At 42.9% G+C, this 15,924-nt stretch overlaps 1 pseudogene; it reads left to right on the forward strand.

The window, feature by feature from the left end:
• LOC102979026 (40S ribosomal protein S15-like) overlaps window positions 1–15,924 on the forward strand; it is a 112,010-nt pseudogene that overhangs the window by 39,525 nt on the left and 56,561 nt on the right.

The raw sequence follows: 15,924 nt of genomic DNA on the forward strand, positions 1-15,924 counted from the left end.
AGGCTCAGCGGCCATGGCTCACGGGCCCAGCCGCTCCGCGGCATGTGGGATCCTCCCGGACCGGGGCGCGAACCCGGTTCCCCTGCATCGGCAGGCGGACGCGCAACCACTGCGCCACCAGGGAAGCCCCTGGGTTTTGTTTTTAATTATGGGTGGGTGTTCTTATTATCACTGATGTACGCTCATAGAACTTTACTCCTGGTAGTTCCCTCTCTCGCACTGTGCAGGATGAGTGCCTAGCATTTGAATCCAAGGCCATGTGTACTCATCATGCCTGACGCTCAAGTGTGCGTCTGTGGATCTGTATGTGTCCCAGACCTGGAGAAGCAAAAGTCAAGTTCTTTTCTGTGCTCCTTGTGAAAGTCCAGGGGAGCACTGTAGCTAAACCAGTGGCCATAAAGCCATCAAGGAGGCTGCCAGCCCTGCCTTTTCATTATGTTGTATATTTTATTTGAGTAAATACTTCCGATACAAGCAAAAATAGCAATTGTATTTTCCTCCAGTAACAGACAGCTCATGTTTGGCTCCCAAAGAATGTTAACAATAGCAATCCCTGCATTCATAACAAAAGAGATTATCAAAGAAGTCAGCCTGAGCTGTTAGATTAATTTAGGCAAGAACTGCAAAAGGAAATATTTAGAGGAAATTCTGTGAATTTCAAATAGCCAGCAAAATATATAATGTTGAGGATTCCACTCTGCTCTGTAGCACATTTTTTGCAAAGCTCTTGCTAGTGATAGATTTCTGAGCTATCAAAAGCACATTAATTTTTTCTGATTAAAACAGCTGTGAAAATATACAAGTGTAACTGTGAAAAATCCGAGGCTTATTGTAATACTTTAAGCAAAACAAGGATAACAGATTTTTAAATACAGACTTGCCAAAAGTAAAATATCTAACACGGGAGAACTAATTCCGCGTGTGCTTCTAATATTTTGGCATAAATACTCTAATCCTCTTGTCCATCACGTTGGCAACTCATCTACAGCTGACTTGTTAAGGGCAAGTGCCTTTGTAATGTCGTCAGCACCTCTCCATAGTTATTGACTGTGCTCTCATTAAAACAGCAAGATCACAAAAACGGCAGAAGTGAGAAGAGGTGGGAAGGAAGCCCACTCCTCACTACAAAGGTATTCAGTAAGGCAAGAAAACCTAAAGGCAAAAATGATAAAACATGACAGAAGTGAAACTGTCTGACGAGGAGGGAGAAGGGAGGAGCAGGAGGAGAGAGGAGGGAGAGGAGGAGAGAGGAGGGAGAGGAGGAGAGAGGAGGGAGAGGAGGAGAGAGGAAGGAGGAGGACGGGGATGAGAAGGGGGAGCCTTCTGGAGGTGGGGCTGGAGTTTAGTGACTGTTTGCACGTTTCTGTTTATTTATGAAAATACAAGGGATCACAAAGACCAAGTTCGAGTTGCTTACCATGTTCACCCAGAGTTATGCAGTGATACAATCCAGGAATGGTGCACACACACACTCACAGTCACACACAACTTATCTTCTTCTCATTATTTAAAAATAAATCCTTTATGGAGGAAGATGTCAACTTCTGTTGCTCACACTCCTGATTTGGGCTTGGCTGGTAATGATGTTACTGTGTACCTAGACTCTTCATTTCCTGATCTCGACTGCCTTGGAAGGGGTGACCTCATGAATAAAGTCATTGTATGATTCAAAAGCATGGGGGAGACGCGCTTAACTACAAGATGCCTTTTGAGAACCACCCAAAATTCAGCCCCCCAACTCTGAAGACAGCATAAAGACTGAGAAGAAAAGAGAAAAGAAAAAAAAAAAAAAAAAAGGAGAAAAGAAACTCTCTTTCCTCTCCCCGCTCGGCTGCAGGCTGGAAACAAGGTTGTGCTACGTGCTGCACTGACCCTCTGCAGGCTCCCATTCAAACAGAAGTTTGGGGATCGGGGCTCCCTGTTGGACAGTGAGGTGGTGGCCAAATATTCCCCGTTCCCACGTAGAGCTCTTGCCTCTGAGACAATGACACAAATGCCACCGCCTCTCAAAGCTGTTAGGAGGGCTCTGTAAATAGAAGTGTCTGGGATTCCAACCTATAGAGCCCCCAGCGTGTTCAAAGGCAGCACATTAATGCATAAAACGCCTGGATTCGGCCGAGGTATTGAATCTGTCTCCACAAATGACGCTTTTAGGACAGCAAAGGATGCAGCGTCAGATTCTGAGGGGGTTTGGGAATTGCTGAACTGGGATGGCCCTTCTCTCCCCCACTCTTGACTTGCTCTCCCTCCAGCCTCCACCCTGCCCCCTCCCCAGCCAGGTGATTAATTCCAAGCTCCAAGACAGTCTCTAAAGGGATGCACGTTCGTTCGTTCGTTCGCTGCAGTGACACCCAGTGCTAGAGGAGAGAGGAACAAGCAGAGGCTTCTCTCTGCCAGCTGTGGCCAGAAGCCTGCAAGTTTCCTCTGGCCTGGCTGAGCGTGTCCTGTTCCCCGGGCATCTGGGCAATCTGACCCACCCCCGGTGGGTTGCTAAGGGCCACAGTCTTAGATTTGATGATGCCCTGCATCCCAGGAGGGTTTCCGGTGCTTTTTGCCCAGTACAATGGTGCCCTCAAGCCCTGGTTTCTTCCTCTACACCCTGATTCTCCTGTCCAGGACCACTCCACCCACACTCATATCTGTGCTCTATCCCACCCTCCCCTCCCCATCCCAGGAAACCTGTGGTCGGGTATCCATGGGTACCGCCCATCCAAGTACCTTCCAGGCAAATATCACCTCTCACTGTAAGAAATGGACTTTTCCATGCACTATAAGTCCCTGTGATTGTCCTTCCTAGTGGACAGGGTCTGGCTCACACAAAGACCTCCCACAGCACAGTGGACCTTCAGGCTGAAAAACTACCATAATTTTTCTCCAAGGCTCATTGGTTTGGGACATTTTCGTTTTTCTAACTTTTGCAGGACCCAGATATTTTCTCATCTTTCTATCATTAAAGCCTATGATGATTATGTGTGAACGTGTGCATGAGTATGTGTGTTTGTGCAAATCACACCGAGGGAAATAGTGATGCAGTCATCCTTTGGTCACAGGGGGTGGGGGGTGGGGTGTCTCAGTTGCTCACAGATTTTGAAGACAGGCATCCAGAATGTTTTGGGTCAGTGTGTCAAGACTGTCAGCTCCATGTGGGCAGGGACTTTGTTTTGTATACTGCTTTAGCCTCAGCACCTAGAACAATGCTGGCTGTCACTTCATGCTCAATAAACATTTATTGAAAAGTTTTATATGCTGAAGAATGCAAGCATGTGTCTCAGTGGTTTCTGGCATTTCTTTTAGTTTTCACAGATTAAAAGAAAAATTGCCTGGGCAGGAGATCAACACCATCCTTTTTGCTTATTGAGCCTTTCTTTTGTGGTTCCTCAAGGGGAAGAAGACAAGGCAAATGCATGCATGTATCTGTACATTCACACGTGTGTGCGGGTTTGTGCAGGTCTGTTGGGGGCGCGTAGCATATATAGGTGGGTTTTTTCCCCTTTGTTATGTCTGGTCCAATCCCTCTGCTTCTTTGCTGCCCAGGTCATGCACCTGAGCTCTGTTATAATAGCAATTACAATGGTTTTGACAGCCTTATGAGTATAGTTCAGAAAGCAGCTGTCACGGAAATTAGCAAGTTTTGCCAGCAGCTCAGCTCTGAGGTCATGGGAGCCCAGGCCGGGACAGGAGGAGTTAACCGAGATGAGTGAGGTGTTTTGCAAAGTCCCAAATCCCTAAACTCCCACAAAGATCTTTGATGGCCGTAATCAATAGATTCTCAGACCACAGTGACATAACCTTGTTGTGGCTCGGCAAGGGTACAGTTGCTAAAAAGGCGTGGGAAGGTGGAAAGGTGGGAGGAGCAGGGAGAGAGCGTGAACAGAAGGAGATGAAGATCTCATAGGCCCTAACCTGCACCCCCAGCACCTCCTTCCCACACCCACCCCTTCTTCAACAGGCATCACACAGCAAGTGACTGGTAATGGTTCTTTGGCCTTGTACAGCTTTTAAAATCCTTCAGCTGAAGCATCTCAGCTCCAGTCGCCAGCAAAGCTTGAGCACCCTTGAGACCCTGGTGCAGATAATCATCTTCCACTCAGTGACAAGAAGCTGAGCGCCGCTTCGGTACCAAGGAGACCGAATGTGGCAGGGCACCAAGGTGCCATCTCAGACGCATCCAAGCAGCCGCCGTGGCGGCAGCCACAGCACACAGGGAGGTGCGTGTGTGCAAGTTGTTGTTTTTTCCCCCTTCTCTTCTTCTTCTTCATCTTCTTCTCCCTCTTTCCTCTCAGCCTCCTCAGAGAATCCTTTCTCAAGAGGGATGCTGTTAACGCAGCAGCTCTTAGCAGCCTTCCCGTTACCCAGTGCCTGCTGGACCAAATTGAATCCTGTAGTCAATACTGTTGGAAAGGAAAATGACACTAATTTGTGTAAAAGTGTAATCAAAAGGCAGTTGGGTGATTTTTCTTGCTTTCATAGAAATGTGGGTTTGAGTTTATGATTATATAAAAGAGAGCCAGCCGGTCAGCAGCTTCCTGCCTTCCTTCCAGCACTTCCCAAGCACTCTTTCTGCCGTGTGACAGCATTATAGTTAATGGTGTTGCATTATGTATACAATACACTGTGGATGGTACAGCTGGCTGGGATGGTCCTGCAGACCGGGGTGCCGATGGGTATTTACTCACCAGCTGAAAGGACGAAGAGAGAATATCTAGAAATAAAGGAAGAGCCATCCCTAATACACACAGAACTCAAACCCCCAGCAGCTTGGAACAGCCGGTGAATTTCCAGATCGCAAATGTCCCTGCGTTTATATTCCCTTTTCCACCTCAAGCCTTTGGCTCACATTTTCCATTCACAGAGCTCCCTGGCAAACTGAAGATGGTCTAAACAAGGAATACCACATCCCCTGCACGTATTAAAAATAGCTCTCCAAACAGCCCAAAATATTTTCATTCCATTGTCAACTTTCCATCTCACACCTTAACAAGGGGCAGTCCTCAGAGAGGGACAGCTCCGAGCAACTGTCCTTTGCATGTATGACTTTAAGGCCAAGTCACCAGGCCTCAATCCGCTGCCCAGAAACAGGTCAATTTTCCTATTAAGCAGTCGTACAAAGGAGATGCAGACACTGGAGGTCTGCGGAACAGAAGACGCTGTTCCATTCCCGATGCTGAGAGGACAGAGGTGGGCAGTGCATATGCAGCATTGCAATCCCCCAGGGGCGCATGAACGTTAGGCACTGACCACTACACTGGAAGAGGTCACAGTAATGAAGCCCGGGGCCTGGGAGAGTGGAAAAGGAAACCGTCTTTGCCCTGAAAGTATGGAAAGTTTGCCAGGAACCGAAGCAGAGGATTTTAGGATCCCAGAGAGCCTGACGAAAGAAACCTACATCTTTAAAAAGTTATTTAAGGGATTGGCCTTATTCAGGGGGCACCGAGGAGGCGGGAGCCTGCATGTGAAACCCCAGAGACAGCAGGGACAGTCTTGGGGCCTCTCCTTCCCCAGTCATCACCCCCAACACCCCAACAAGGAAGAGCTGTCCCTATGTGCTGACCAAAATTTGAATTCACTTAGTTGATTCATTCATTCAATAAAATGTATTGTTCACCTACTATATCCCAGGCACTGTGCTAGGTCTTGGGGATACAACAGTGAACCATATTGACAAAAATATCTGTCCCCATGGAACTTACATTCTACCCCTCCACGAAGGATGAAGCCTTTCAAAAGACAATGAGAGATGCAAACAGTCTGGGGAAAGATAACTAAGATATAAATGACCAAGGTCTGTGTTTTCTATAGTATTTTTAGTGAGGGAGGGAAAAGGAGCACAGGACCAAGTTGAGAGGGAAGAAGGAAGTGAGGGAGGAAATTTCAAAAGCCTAAGGCACCGAGGTAAGATTCACCTACTTTGAAATTTTGCTGAGGATTAGTGCTGGTAATGAAGAGGTGATCACGCAAATACCCATAGGGTTAAATGCCAAGATTCTGAGTTACTGTTATATTTATAAGAGACAAGAAACTGGCAAAAATCTCTGCTCAGCTGCCAGTAAGCCTGGGTTCCAGAACCAGGTCTAAATGCAAAACTCCAGGGCCCCCCAGTATTTGGACCAGTAGAGTAACTCCCCCTGATCTCTGTCTAGGCAGCTGGCCTCCTCTTTCTTCCCCAGGGCTTCCCACAAATCTCTGTAATGCCAGGAGCCCAAACAGGTCAACCAGCACCCTGTTCACCGGAAAACATCCAGCAATTTGTAAAACAAAAATTCTTTCCCTAAAATTCTGGTGTGCTGTTCAAACTTATTAAAAAGCTTGACCTCCATCCTCAACCACTGCAGCACCCAAGAAAGCCACAGATTTCACTCAAAGCACATGTCATGCTTTCCCCTGGCCTTCAGAATCAGAGTCCTTGAGTCACAGAAAAGCTGCCTTACATCTGAATCATCCTGGAGCTTCTGGCCAGCGGCCTCCCTGCCATCGTGCTATTTCTAGCCCTGACAGAGTCACCGTTTTTTTTCTCTGCCCTGATTCCTTTGACCCTCTACCTGCATCATGATATAAACTTTAGCACTGCCCCCACTACAGACAGCCTCACTCTTTTCCTCAGTAAGTGGCATTATTGCCAATTTTCTTCTCTCATAAGAAGAAAAAAAAAGCTTTCAAGTTACTTCATAGGAATTAAGAAATTAAATAGCATCTACCAAATAAATGGTGCACACACACACACTCACATGCAACCATCCCAAAACTATTGGCCTGAAAACTTGGCTATCCCACAGATGCTCCTTTTGACATAACTGCGTAAAAAGAGGTCAGGTCTCGGTCTGCAGCCTGAGCTCAGTCTGTGGTCTGCCCAGGGTCACTAAAATAAAAGATCATCCAGAGGGCTGAAAGAACTAAAGTTACTCAGCATGCACACTGCCTAGGGGTGCCAAAACAAGGTTGAAAATACAACTTGGTATGTGATGGCTGTGTGGGATGTGAGATCGTGGCTGGTTGAGGGTGCTGAATGGCTCACTGATATATTGGTACAGTTTGGCTCTGCAAAGAATCTAGCTGGGGGCTTCCCTGGTGGCGCAGTGGCTGAGAGTCCGCCTGCCGATGTAGGGGACACGGGTTCGTGCCCTGGTCCGGGAGGATCCCACATGCCGCGGAGCAGCTAGGCCCGTGAGCCATGGCCGCTGAGCCTGCGCGTCCAGAGGCTGTGCTCCGCAACGGGAGAGGCCACAGCAGTGAGAGGCCCACGTACCGCAAAAAAAAAAAAAAAAGAATCTAGCTGAAGAGAAAGACCCAAATACACAGAGAGAAACACAGAAAAGGAGAGAGACCTAGGAGACCAAGTGATCGAAGGAGACAGGATGAGTGACAAGGAGACAAAGAGGCAGGGAAGACAAAGGAGGTGCCCTCCTCTCCTCAATGTTCCCAGAGATTAGAAATGAAACCACAATGAATAAATCACCATCATGGTTGGTGATGATGGAAACTTCTTTTTCCTTGAGGGGAGGGAAAGCAGATGATGTCTTCTCTCTATTCAATTTTTTAATAGTCTGCAGGAAGCTGGGGAGAAAATGTAGACCAAGGAAAACAACAACAGCAACAGCTGGAAGAAAAGACAGTGACTGGACTAAGAACTGAGTGTGCAAGTTCCTGTGGCCATCAGATTGCTGTGGTTTTATGACTCTGATTTCTCCCTGCCAATAATTTTTTCTTTTCTCCCCCCAGACTTGTTCCCTTAGGCCTCGCTTTACTGAACCTCAGACAATAGTGACCTCAGCATAGAGACATATATCCAGGCAGCCTCAGCCCGAGGCAGGAGACCAGGACACAAAGGGCAAAGGTTTGACCCTAAGAAAAATTTCTCAGGGGGTCGGATCACACTGCCTGGCCGGAGGGATTTTTTTCCCCCTGATATTGTTTTCTCTCTTCAAGTGACTGATTTTCCCAGCCAAATCTTTAACTCCCTTGCAAGAGGAGTGATGTCTGCGTCTCTTCGGGGTTTGGGTGTAGATGTCTGCCTCCTGCCATTTCCCATCAAGGCCATCACTTTTTTTAAGCTGCGGCATCTCCAAGTCTCAGCTTGATGATATGGGCAATGCAGCCAGGGCTGGACTGCACCAGCTCCCGCCTCCCTGGAACCTCCTACCTCCCACCCCTCTCCCTGACCACCGCCTCAGGGGACCCAGCATCTCTCAAAACTGCTGGGTTATGCATGGCCAATGGGAAGACATTTGTTAGTTGCAAGTGTTCAAATTAACACTTACCCTTGTCTCTAAGTCTGCAGGGAAAACCAAGTCTGACTACTAATTACAGCTTTGGGGGGTGAAAATAAACAGCAGTGTGGCAAGTTGAGGCCTTGGTGCAGAAGAGAACTGTTTTCATTTGGTTGCAACATTTTGACAGTTGAGGCCCAAGAGCTAGAGAGGGGATCCTGGGGCAGAAAGCCAACGTATCCCGCTCAGGAGAAGTGCAACGTCTTCAGGCCTTGCCATTATACCCTGGGCCTCAGAGCTCCAGGGCAGCATCATTCATCTTTGTTGGCTTTTTGAGAGTGGCAGAGATAGGGAGGAAGTTGTCCCGGGGTCAGTGGAAGACACAAGGACACTATCATGGTGGCCCAACACAGCTGGTCCCTTTCTGCCCTCTGAGCTCAAAATTCTCTCCACTGCCCCAGACCTAACAATTTCCCAGCCTTGCCACTACCACCTATAAAGAGTTTTCTGGCTACTCCAGCTCTTGCAATCTCTTGCCCTTCATTTCTTTGAAGCAATTTTTTTCACCACTCTTTTCCAATGTAATTGCCTTGTAGAGTTGGCTAACTTTTAGTTATAATGCTCAGTCCTAATGATATTGTATAATCTGGGAAATATTATCTCTAGTCTTGGGAAATTCTCAGCCATTACACCCTCCAATATTGCTTCTGCATTTTTTCCTCTATTTTCTCCTCTTGGGACTCCTATTAAACATATGTTGGGGCCTTTTGATCTGTTCTTCAGATCTCTTACTTTTTTTTCATGTTTTTCATTTAATTAATTCTTTATGCCACATTTTGGGACATTTCCTCAGCTCAGACTTACAGTTTCATAATTCATTTTTTTGCTGTGTGCAATATGCTATCTGGCCTATTGTGTGGGGTTTAAAATATACCAGAAAATTCTTTGATAGTTTTTGCTCTAAGAGGTGGAGTCTAACTCCTCTCCCCTTGAGTTAGGGCTAGTTCTAATGACTTTCATCCATTGAATAGAATATGGTGGAAGTGACAATGTGTAACTTCCAAGACTTGGTCATAAAAAGCATTGGGGTTTCCTTCCTCTATGCTCTCTCTCTCACTTGCTCTAGGGCAAGCCAGCTGCCATGTCATGAGGACACATCATAGTGCACTCTGGAGAAGCTCACATGGGGAGGAACTGAGGTTGTCTGCTAACTGACTCATGAAAGAGCCATCTTTCCTCCAGCCTCAGTCAAGTCTTCAGATGACTGCAGATCTGGCTGACATCCTCACTACCTCACGAGAGACCTTGAAAAACCAGCCAGCTAAGCAATTCCTGAATTCCTGACACAAAGAAACTGTGAGATAAAAAATGTTTATTGTTTTTAAGCTACTAAGTTTTGACATGATTTGTTAACTAATCCACCCAAACTCAATTTTTTTAATTCCAGTAACTATTTCTTCATTCCTGAAGTTTCTAATTTTTCCATAACCACCTGTTCTTGTTTCATTGCCTTCTGTTTTTATTTCATTTCTTTGCCCTCCCTTATCTTTGAAAACATTTAAATTATTTATTTTAAAACTTTTTTGATTGCTCTATTACCTCCTTTCTTTGAATGTTGATTCATCCATTTGCTGAGTTTGTTATTTGTCTTTCATGGTGCTGGACTTCCTGGGCACTGTGTAATTTTTGTGAAATTATATTTTATGAAAATTTCTTTCTATCAGTAACGAGAAAACCCAGGGCAGTCTTAAGGAGGAATTGGTAATCAGACTCAGGTTTCTCAGCTCAAAGTAATATGCTTACTAACCATGGCCCTGAGTATACAGCAAGTTCCCAAGGTCCTGTCATGCTGGACTGTGCTTCTTAGGAGCTCAGCCACAACCCTAGGCAGGAAAGCAGGGTTTTTCTGCTGCCTCCCTCCCACATTTAATAGGGAGAGCCTGATCCTAGGCCTTAGCTTTATGTAGGCTGTATAACTCAAGCCTCTGGCTTTCAGGGTAACAGGGTCCCAGCCTAAGCCCATTGATTAGTCAGTCCCATTCCCAGTCCCCACTAGCCTAACAGCTAAGTCCACCAAATTTCAGTGTGGCCCATGTATTAAATTATTTTATGGAAACCTCTGCATTTATGACTGCTGGAAATTTCCTCTCTTGATTTAAGCATTGACTGGGCACTTGTTAAATTTTTTCCCCATCATTTGTAAGTGTTCAAGGTAGAAAGGGGAAGCTTCAGCCTGTGGCCAATATATTTGCCCTGCACCAGAAGTCTTATTTGCTAACCTTCCACATTTATTTTTCCTCTCTCCCCTGTCATACCTTAAGCTTCTAAAAGGCAGGGACAGGATCATGCCCTTTTTTTTACTTCTCCTCACTGGAAGAGCAGAATGCCTTCAACATGGGAACTGCTCTATAAATATTTGATTGACTGACAGGTGAGGGGATGATGTGATGGGGAGGTGTGGAAGGAAAAGGAAATAAAACTTCTCCCATATTTCATTAGGATATCTGACCCTCAGATGTGGAATCCTGCCAAGAAGGTGGTTCTTAGCTTTTTCTGGATCATGGACACTTTTAAAACCTTATTAGACTCTCTCTGCAGAAAAAAAAAAAAAAAATATATATATATATATATATATATATATATGTAACACACAAATACAAAATTCTACATTCTATTTCAGAGATCTAAGTAATTTTTTTTTTCTTTTTTTTTGCGGTACACGGGCCTCTCACTGTTGTGGCGTCTCCCGTTGCGGAGCACAGGCTCCAGGACGCGCAGGCTCAGCGGCCATGGCTCACGGGCCTAGCCGCTCCGCGGCGCACCAGGACGGGCAGGCTCAGCGGCCATGGCTCACGGGCCTAGCCGCTCCGCGGCATGTGGGATCTTCCCAGACTCGGGCACGAACCCATAACCCCTGCATCGGCAGGCGGACTCTCAACCACTGTGCCACCAGGGAGGCCCAGAGATCTAAGTAATTTTAAAAATTAATTCCAAAATATAAAAATGTTTCTTGTGTCCCTTAACAAAATTTCTTTTGGTGTTGTGAGTTACTTTTTTTCTTGCCACTTACCAAATACCTTTTTTTTTTTCTTTAATCATTAGAAATCCCCCTGTCCAGTGTCCTCTCTTGACAGACATGGAAGCTGAGGCCCTGAGAGCCTATGTGACTTACCGGAGCAAATCATGGTCTGACCTCTGGCTAGATGCAGCTCTAAGAACAGCTATTTTCCACTATCTAGACTGCTTCTCCCCATAACTTTGGGACTAGGTACACTCCTACTTGGTCGCACCACAAAAAAGTTAGATCTAATCCTGTCAGTAATGATACTAATTTGTTCCCAATATGTTTACCCTCCTTTACAAATATCCCCTTGTACCTGGCCTTTTGCTGTAAATCACTAAAGTCAACTGGTACATCTGAAAATGGGACTTACAATCTCAGCCCCCTTAGCCAATTGAATCTCAGCCCCCTTAGCCAATTGAACTTGTCATGCTCCCATCTGTCATTCAAGGTCAATTCAGCCAACATTTATTGATGTCTGGTATTTACCAGAAACTGCTCTCAACACTAAAAATACAGAAATGACCAAGGGCACACGGGGCTCATTGGCTAATGGAATGATGGACATGTGGGCATGTAACTATAAAAAAATGTACATAGTGAACCAGGGGTATGTATAAAGTGGATACCCTTCTAATAAAGAAAATTATAATTAATTTGAAAAAGTAAAAATTGTTTAAATCACATCCTCAATTCACCATAGAACAAATCTAGAAATTATTAACAAAAGTGATAATCCCCTACCAAAATACCCTTAGTTCCTTGAATTTTTAAAAATTCACTCATAAGTAATTTCAGTTAAAGAAGGAGAAAAAGTATAGCTCAGGACTATACAGAAAATTATAAACATGAACTTAGGAGATGCTCTCAAATCTATAGTTAGAGGGCAAATATATAGCCTTAAATGTTTTCATCAGTAATTTGTAAAAGGATAAAAATACATAAACTAAAATTTCAAATCAAATGACTTAGAAAAAGTAAAGAAGAAATGATTAACAGAAATTAATGTATTAGAAAAGAGTTGGTCTTATATATAAATTTAAGAGAAAAATATAAATATTCAAAATTAGGAGTAAAAAAGTGTATAATCCACCAACATGAAAATACTTTTACTTATATAAGAATCTCATGTGCCACAGTATAACAAATAAAAAATTAAATCTCTGTAAAATAGATAACTTTCTAAGAAAATGCAGATTACCAAAACTGTATCCAAAAGGAGTAGAGAAGTTAAACAAACAAATGCCATGGAAGAAATTGGAAAAGTCTGCCAAGGGATTAGACCCAGATGGCTTTATGGGCAAATTCTTTCAAGCTTTCAAGAAACTGACTATTCTATTGCTATATAAAATGTTCCAGATCATATAATTTTGTGAAATCTCCCTTGTTTATTTTGTGAAGTTAGCCTAATGCCAATACAAAAATCTGACAAAGACAAAAACAGCACAATAAACAGTCTAACAAAACTCTGGCCAATCTCATATTAGTAGAAGTAAAAAGATCAAAACACTTCAAGGAGGGTTAAGTATGCTCATTATTCCCACTGTAGTTAAATTTTTTTTCTAGACGTTTAGCCAATGCAGTAAGACAAGAAGAAATAAGAAATGTAAACATTGAAAAGGAGACCAAATTAGCAATATTTGCATAACTGATAGTCACCATCCAGAAAACTCAAGGTAGTAAACCATTGAAACAAATTACCCAGTAAACTAGACAATTACAAAATAAATATATACATAACAGTAGCTTCTTAAAATAGCAGCAATAACTACCCAGCAAACATAAAGGGCAAAAGGTTCCATTTCTAATAGCAACAAAACTACAACGTACCTTGGAATAAATTTAACAAAAAATGTGCAGGATCTTTATAAAGTTAATGACATGCTTCACAAAGATCCATAAAGAATAGAGAGAGTGTTATATAGTGTATCTGAAAGGTGAGATTTAATATTGGAAAGCTGTAAATTCTCCCCAAGTTAATGGACTTTTACTTAAAATCACAGTGAGAATTTAGGGAATCTAAAAAAAAAATCGTTTTGAATTTTAAAAATTGTTTTGAAAACATCAAGAATAATGACAAGCTGAACTTCAGCTGCTAAAACAAATTATAAATCTAGTAAATAAAACAATGCAGGACAGAACAGTAAGCACCAAAACAGGACCAAACAGATAAAAACTTAGTCTAGGAAATGTGTGACATTTCAAATGAACAGGAAAGATAAAATTTTTAAGAATGGTTTGTAGGACTACTGGGTAACTCTTTGAAATAAAATGTAAAATTCAATCCTTACCTTATATGGCATGCCAAAATTCCAAATGGATTTTTAATGTTCAAAAAATAAAATAAAATGTTCAAAAAATAATGAAAGAACAAAAATGTAGATGAATATCAATCTGACCGTGGGTACGGAAAACTTTTCTATGAATAAAATTGAGGAGGGAGGAAGGAGGAAGGAAGGGAGGAAATAGTAACAGATTTAACTACATGAAAATTACTTCTAAAAATCAAAATGACATAAACAAACACTGAAGGCAAATATTAACTTGATAAAAACATTTGCAACATGAAACAGATAAAGAATTAATATTCTTACAATCAGCTCTTGCAATCTATAAGAAAAATTAAAATATCATTAAAAATGAGCAAATGAGATGGACAAGTAATTCAAAAAAGGAAAAACACAGATTACACAGAAGTGTTTGAAATGTTCAGCTTCAATAATAACCAAATAAATTCAACTTAAAACAAAGCACCACATTTCATTTAATTTCAAAAACTGAAATACCTAAGGCTGGTGAGGATATAGGGTAATGACTTATTAATATATTTTGTTAGCAGAATTGTACATTAATGCACTTCTGAGGAGCAATTTAGTAATATGTATAAAAAACTATACCAATATTCACCGCGTTGACCCAGGATTTCCACCTCTTGAATTTTACCCTAAGAAAATGACCAAAGCTACTTACAGAGATATGCATACAAGAATATTATTTGCAGTATTACTTCAATAGAGGAGTTTGAATCCTCCAAAATATATAATCAGTCCGTGATTAAATGACTTACATCATATCCACATGCAAAATGATTAAAATTTTACCTATAGATTATCTAATGACACAAGAAAATGTCCAAGATACCTGGTAAGGAAAATGTTACAAAACAGTATGCAGAATATAACCGTAATGGTGTTTTAAAATTTTAATCATGAAATGTGTTATTTAATATCTGTCTTGTTCATTCTCACACTACTAGAATGTTCTCACCCCTGGCTGCATGTGAGAATAGTCTGGAACACTTTTTATAAAATACCCTTGCCTGGGCTCCACCCCAAAAAAATAAAACAGAATTTCTGTGCATGTTGGTTTTTTGGGTTTTTTTTAACTTCTTCAACTGATTCTAATGTGCAGCCAGTGTTAAAAACTACTGCTGTATAGAGCAGTGATTCTCAACCTGGGCAATTCTGCCCCCAGGGGATACTTGGCAATATCTTGAGATGATTTTTGGTTATCATCCCAACCTGGAATGAAGGATGCTACTGATGTCTAGTGGGTGGGGGCCATGTTTTATGGGTGGAATTTGTCTCTCCAAATTCATGTTAAAGACACCAACCCCAGTATCTCAGAATGTAACTGTACTTGGAGATAAGGTCATCAATGAGAGGATGTTAAAATGAGGCTTTTAGGGTAGGCCTAAATCCAATATGACTGATGTCCTTATAAGAAAAGAGACACCAGGAATGCAAAGGCACAGAGAAAAGGCCATGTGAAGATACAGGGAGAAGGTGGCCATCTGCAAGCCGAGGAGAGAGGCCTCAGGAGAAACCAACCCCCTGACACCTTGTTTTTGTACTTCCATCCTCCAAAACTGTGAGAAAATAAATTTCTACTGCACAATTCCCCCACTCTGGTATTTTGTTATGGCAGCACTAGCGAACAGGGATGCTGCTAGATATCAAACAATGCACAGGACATTCTGCAAAACAAAGGATTATCTGACTCCCAAGTGTCAATAGTGCCAAGGTTGAGAAACTCTGCTCTAGAACCTAGCTCGGTGCCAAGTGTAGATAATCAATAAATATTTTCTTGAGTGAGATATTTAATAGGTGAAAATCAGTAGGACTTATTCACCAGTTGAGTGGGAAGAGAGAGCCACAGGGAAGAGCAAAGAATTGTGACCAGATTTCTGTTTGGGCTGACTAGGTGAGTGGGGAAGGCAGGGTTCAGCAAGATGGAAAGGATGGAGTGGGGAATCAGGTGGAAGCTGAGGTGGGCACCCAGTGGAGGTGTTCACTGGCCAGTCAGAAATAGGCTTCTGGAAATAAAACAAGGCATCACCAGTGTATAGAGAGAGGTTCAGCTGCTGTGAGGAGATAAGATGGCCCCAGAAGAGCATCTAGAATGAGAAAAGTACCAACGATGGAACCTTGAAGATCACTAAAATTTAAAGGGCAGGGAGAGGAAAAAGGAGCCTGCCCATCAGATAAAGGAAGAAGAAAGAGGCCAGTTAAGAACCTTCATCTAGAGAGCAGACAGCAGAAGCAAGAAGAACTACAATCCTGCAGCCTGTGGAACAAAAACCACATTCACAGAAAGACAGACAAGATGAAAAGGCAGAGGGCTATGTACCAGATAAAGGAACAAGATAAAACCCCAGAA

The sequence above is a fragment of the Physeter macrocephalus genome, chromosome 12 (genome assembly GCF_002837175.3).
Source record: "Physeter macrocephalus isolate SW-GA chromosome 12, ASM283717v5, whole genome shotgun sequence".
NCBI lineage: Eukaryota > Metazoa > Chordata > Mammalia > Artiodactyla > Physeteridae > Physeter > Physeter macrocephalus.